Genomic DNA, 6,000 nt, shown 5'->3' on the forward strand with positions numbered 1-6,000 from the left:
TTCCAAACCATCCTTAATGGCCCACACTTTACATAATTACAATAGGCCCTCAGAGTTATGTTTTATATTTCTAGTTTTAGATACAAGAGTGGTACATTTCTACAAATAGGATGATCACACTTAGTAAATTATGAGCTTTGTAATAATAACTTACAAGAGACCTTTTGCATGAAGCATATCCCAGTTACACTATATTCACTTATATTTTTATAAAACCATATAGACTGCACAACGTCACACTAATCTAAAGTCCCTCTTAATTAATTTAAGGCTGTTACTCATTGGGCTGTCTCAGATAAATCCTCCCTGCCTTCTGTTTTCGCCTACATTATTGAAGACAAAGTCTTCGAGACCTCTGACTGACGCTAACCAATGGCATTCCAGAAGCCATAGGCACATAGGAATTGCCATCTCAGATCAAACAAATGGCCGGTCTAAGCCAATATCCTGTCTCTGACAGTGGTCAGCATGAAAAGCTTTGGAGTGTAAAGTTCCCATCATGGAAAAATATGGAATAAACTGCTGAGGAGGAAGTTTCTTCCAACACTAGGCAGTTAGTGGTTGGCTTATGCCTTGGAGCATGACGGTTTTATGTTCCATATTTTTTCCTAATGTAAGCTAGTCTATTGGCCATGGTTCAACAGACAGCTTCAACCCTTTCCAGCCTAACACAGCCACTCCCTGCCCCACCAAATAGTTTCCTGTCACACACATTTTCTACCTAAAAGACAAGGAAGTTTTCTATGTCGCCCTTCACTTCATAAATGCTCCTTCATTTGTCCCCCTGATACTGCCTCTGCTAACACAAAGTGCCCTGCCACTGGGCTTTCTGTATAAGCACATGGAGCTATAGGAGAAAGTTCTGTACCGCCTCATTTCTCCCAGACACATATTACACCCAAGTCCTTTCGAACAACCTTCACTCCAGTATCATTGCCTGGTAACACTATGATAACCGGGACCATCTTTTTAGTCTATTTGTACAGCACCTAGTGCAATGGGGCCCTGATCTATAATAATAACAAACACACCTCCCAGGACCTATAGCACAGACCTCCCTCTCTCAAGACACCTCCTCACCAAAATCCCTTATAATAATAACCACTCCTCCTCATGGTGTAAGCCTTCCAGCTAACCAGCCTCAGGGTTTGCAGTGTTGATTATATCTTTTTCACACTGGTTACGGGACCAGCTTTGTTAATCTGGGGGCAGGGAGGGGAGAAAGGGAGGAGCCCACAGATAGCTTATCTCAGAATTTTGCTCCTCCCCTAAGGTTCCTCTTAGTGCAAGACACCTAGCTTTTATCTAGCTTACAGCGGAGTCCAGAATGCTGGCCTTAGTGAACTTCCATGCAGCGGTGCCTTGGCTGGTGAAACTAATGATTACAAAGCAGAAAGTCCAAATCTAGAGCACATGCCCCGGCCTCCCATCCCGCTCCACTGTCACCTCTTCCTCTCAAAATGACATTGCTCTGTCCCCTTCGCTTAGTCATCACCAATTGATTCCCAAACACACACTCTATTCTCCCCTCCCAAGGGTCCCTCTAGTGAGACACAGTGAAATGCAGCATCATGGAAAATATGCAAACTCCACTAACAAGTGGCTTCAGCTGAGGACAGCAGGCATGGGTTTGAGAGCCAGCAACGCTGATATTCTGTTCCATTCCCTGACTCTGACCCTCCTCTCTCATCTTGGGCAAGTTACTTCACCTCATTCTATCTCAGATTTACCCATCTGCTAAATGGGGACAATAACATATATCCATCTGCCTCATGGAGACTCATGAAGATTAATCAGGTAATGGACTAACTCCATCTCTAATGTAAGTTCATTAAAACCAACAAGTTCAAGCAGGGATGGGTTTGTAAAGTGGAGGAGGAAACTCTAGCAGCTGGAGAAAAGCTGCCTGCCTGCCTGCCAGTCAACAACTTGGGGGTTTCCAAGCCAAGGCCCAGGGAGGCTTTTGGGCATCATTTGGGATCAAAGCCAAATGTCCTACTATTCTCACACACACATACACACCCTGTGCCCTCTCTAGCCTGGACCAGCTTTGAGCAATGAGTGCAAAGGGCAAGCCGATCCCGAAAGAGATGGGAGCATCTTACAGGGAAGAAGTGGAAATTTTTATTTAAAAACAAACAAACAAATTAAAAACCCAGGCAAAGCCTCAACGTGAAGAGAATCTAAAAAGCTGGATGGTGACCGTTACAAACGCCTCCCCCCCATCTATTCATAAGCCCAACAAAAAGCTTCTTTAGGTTTATACTGTAAGTCCATTGAAAGCGAGGGAGGGGGAGCCACTCACACACACACTCTCCCCTTGTACATACAGCCGGAGCCCGCAGATCAGCTCCGCACACACAGGCTGAGCTGTTCTGCTCCTTCACAAGGAGGCACTGAGTTTTTAAAAGTAAACTCTAAGGTTTCCGTTGTTGCACTGGGCTCAAGTATTTTTTTATATAACGGCTCCCTCTCTTTTCCTTCTCTCTCTCTCTCTTTCACTCTTTAAATGGCCCTGAATGTTCTGAGCGGCTCTGCAGCAGCTGAGCTCTGGCACTGTATGTGGTCCAGACCCGGCCATGAACACGGCTTTTGTTGTTGCTGCTGCTGGGAAGCTGGCTGGGAACTGCACACACAGACCAGTTTGTTCAGCACATGGAAATTGGAGTGTGTGGAGGGAGACCAGGCAAGACTGGCATCGTCTTGTGGTAGCAGAACATCCTGCTCTAACGCCTGCAAAGGGGAGGGGGCAGATGGGGCAGGAGGGCGTAAGGGGGAAAGATGCCTCATTAGGTTTAGAAGGATCCTGTTGATTTTTAAAATGGGATGGTGCAACTGACCCGCTGGCCACAGCCCCTGTAGCACACAGCTGAATGCAGACATGCTTAGATCCTCCGCTGGTGTGAATCGGAGTAGCTCCAATGAAGTCAATTGAAGCCAATGGTGCTATGCCAATTTAAACTGGCTGAGGTGCTGCACCAGAGACAGGAAAGGAAAGAGCAATACTCTAACACATTTGTTTCCCCCAGGCTTCAGGCTACTGTTCAAACCCTGGTTAGATATCAGAGCGCTGAACAAGCCATGAATAACTTGGGTTCCTCCGTCACTTATATATGTATTGATCTTTTCTTACATTGGTTTATTTGGTATTAGCCATTCTCCCCTGCCCCGACACTTTACCTGCCCATTCTAATTACATAAGAGTGTAGTAGTGATGAATTCCTATTTGTTCTGAAGATGTAAAGCACAGGTGCCTGCTAAATGTTATTTAACGCTCTTTTCAGTTAGTCTCGCTCTCTCATGTTCTCTTTCCCCACTCCCTCACTTTCCTATCTTCTCAGCTTTCTTTCCCCACTGATTGTCCAAGACTTTGTGCTGCTGTCAAGTAACTGCTGCTGTAGGTGGAGTTGATTACAGGGAACATTAAATAGTAGTTCAAGTGGAACAGATGGAAGTTCCCCCCCAAAGGCCAGGCGTGTTACTGAGAATAGACAGCCTGTGTATGCAAATCTCCAGACTTCTCCAGCTGCCTGAATCCAGCCTCCAAACCTAACCTGAGAAGCATGTGAGCAAGCAACACCTTTGCTTCTATAGCATGTCCCCCTCCCCCTCCAGCACTCTGACACCAGCTTGAAAAATCTCAGTGAGGGGGGAAATAACCACTTTGATCTGTCCTTCTAGAGACAGAATCAGTCGAGCTATCTACTTATAGCAAGCATGGGAATTTAATGTAAAAAAAAATCATATTATGTGTGGCATAACTCATCTACAGCAACCAGCAAGGCCGAGGAGAGAGGATTAGTTCAGAGATACCCAAACTTTCTACTGATCAAAGTTTGCTTCCCCAGATGTTAAAGCTGTAAATGAGAAACTCCTACTGGAATTAGGCCATTGGGTGGGTGAAGAGTCTGAAAAATCTACTAAGGTCAGTCCCCAAATGATTGTTTCCTCCCTCAGAACCAAAGTTCCTTATCTGATCTGTAGTTTGAAAACCCCCCCGAACAAATAAAAAACCCCAAAGCAGTGAGGAAGGCTCAGCAGCCCCCCTTGCTATTGTCCTTTGGGAATTCTTCGTCCTTTTGGCAGACTAAAACCAATGACATTTGGTGAAACTTTGTAAAGAAAGTTTACAAACTAAAGCTTTTAGTGCTTGGCCAGAAAGCTCAGAAGGAAAGGGTTAAACCAAGGCAGACTTTCTGCAGCACGTGGCATTTGATTTAAATGAAAACTTTTAAAAACAATTAACTGATTTAAGGAGAAAATTCTGAGGCTGTTTGGGAAAAATGAATACACGAAGCCTGCACTTCCTGCAGACTATTGCTCAGAACATACTCATTCATTCAGAAAGAGAGGCAGGTCCTTAGAGAGGCTCTTAGCATCTCTGCTGCCTCTTTCACTACAGGTTGCTCAGTTCCAGCTGCCGTGACTCTAACATGAGCAGTGTGCACTGTCACACCTTCAGGATTCAGTCCCTTTTTACTCCCATCTGATGTACTGATGTACCAGCCATCCCCTATGCAGGGTTCAACAGTCCTTTAACTAAGTTATTTCCTTTGCCCTCTATGAATAATAATAATAATAATAATAATAATAATAATAATAATCAAAAACCCAGGTTAGGACATTTCTAAAGAAAAGAAAAAGCAGCCGCTCCTTCCCACATTGCTCATCATCAGTGTGAGAACTGTTCTCGGTGCTCAGCTGCCAGCTGAAATCAGTCTTAAAGAGACATTCAGGATTTAGGGGGTCACTTGGGAGGAGCGGGGGGAAACTAACCCCCTCCTCCACTCCCACCTGTTGATCTTGGCACGGCTTTCTTTAAAACCAGACATTAAGCTTTTTTTTTTTTTTTTTTTTTTTGCTAAGGGAACCAACAAACTCAATACATAATTGCTGCTTCTGGCTGTAGGTTTAATATCCAGAAGGTGCTCCTGGCAACCTTGAACAATATTTACGTTCTAGGCAAACTTTTCTCTTGCTGGAGCTGTGCGTGTGCATGAGTGGAACTTATTAGAGAAGTTTGGAATCGATCTGTTAGCAAATTCCCTCACATCCTCCAACCCCTGCCCACCAGGGAAACAACCAATCCACATATCGGTACCCTGCTTCCTTAGGGCACGGAGGAAAGAAAAAGAAAGGTTAAAAAATACCAAAGCAGAGATGATGGATGAAAGTGCTATACGTTACCTTTAACAGTTCAGTGCAGTGTTTCAAGAATCTAAGTCCCATACACCTGGCAGAGAAGTTAGGTTTTCTCCTTTTTTGTGTTTAATAAGGAAAGGGCTTGCCACTTCTTGCTATTACTGTATGTCTTCTTCACAGCCTCCAGATGGGTTTTCCAGCCTTTTTTTTTTGTCCCCCCAGAAGAAATCAAAATTCCCTGTGTGGTATGTCAGGTTCCTTTCAGACAGTGGCAGCAGGAGCAGCAGCACGGTTGAAGAGTACTATATGTGAGTGTGAAAAAAGAGAGACGGTTTGCAACATCAGACCATAGCTGCCACTGGCTGTAAGAGAGACCTTCAGACTCCTCCTGTCAGCCTCCTTAGATACCTCCTGGAATAGCTGGCAGATTACTAAGTGTATTGGATCCTCCTCAAACTCTCAGAGTAAAGGTAGGCAGGCATCCAGGGGAAATAACACATGGGCAGGGGGAAATAGGAGGGCTCTAGGACAGAAAGGAAGCCCAGCCTCTTGGAAAGAGGAAAAAAAAAGCAGAAAAAGAAAAGAAAAGATGACTTAAAAAAACTGCAAAGGGAGAAAACTGAATGAGGAGGAGGGGATGGGGATTAAACATAGCTCGCTAGACTGGGGACCACAAGTTGATAGAAAGGAATAGGTTAGGTAATGAGAAGAGAGAGAGAGATGCGGGGTTTATGCTAAATAAAATAAAAGAAAGCTAATTAAAGAGTGTTAGAATATGCCTGCAATGCAGTCAATATCACTGCAGTCTGACTGGGAATTAACAGACTTATTCGGAGTAACGTAGATTGGGGAGAGCCT

The 6,000-nt window shown here is 44.5% G+C and overlaps 1 protein-coding gene across 2 annotated transcripts in view; it reads right to left on the reverse strand.

Annotated features, from left to right (window-relative positions):
* ACAN (aggrecan) overlaps positions 1-5,583 on the reverse strand; it is a 79,150-nt gene extending 73,567 nt beyond the window's left edge. For both annotated transcript variants that reach the window (XM_034784303.1, XM_034784302.1), the window contains exon 1: positions 5,188-5,583. The gene's annotated coding sequence lies outside the window, so the exon portion shown is untranslated. The remainder of the gene's footprint in view (positions 1-5,187) is intronic.
* Positions 5,584-6,000: the final 417 nt, after the last annotated feature.

The sequence above is a fragment of the Trachemys scripta genome, chromosome 10 (assembly GCF_013100865.1).
Source record: "Trachemys scripta elegans isolate TJP31775 chromosome 10, CAS_Tse_1.0, whole genome shotgun sequence".
NCBI classification, from domain to species: Eukaryota; Metazoa; Chordata; order Testudines; family Emydidae; genus Trachemys; species Trachemys scripta.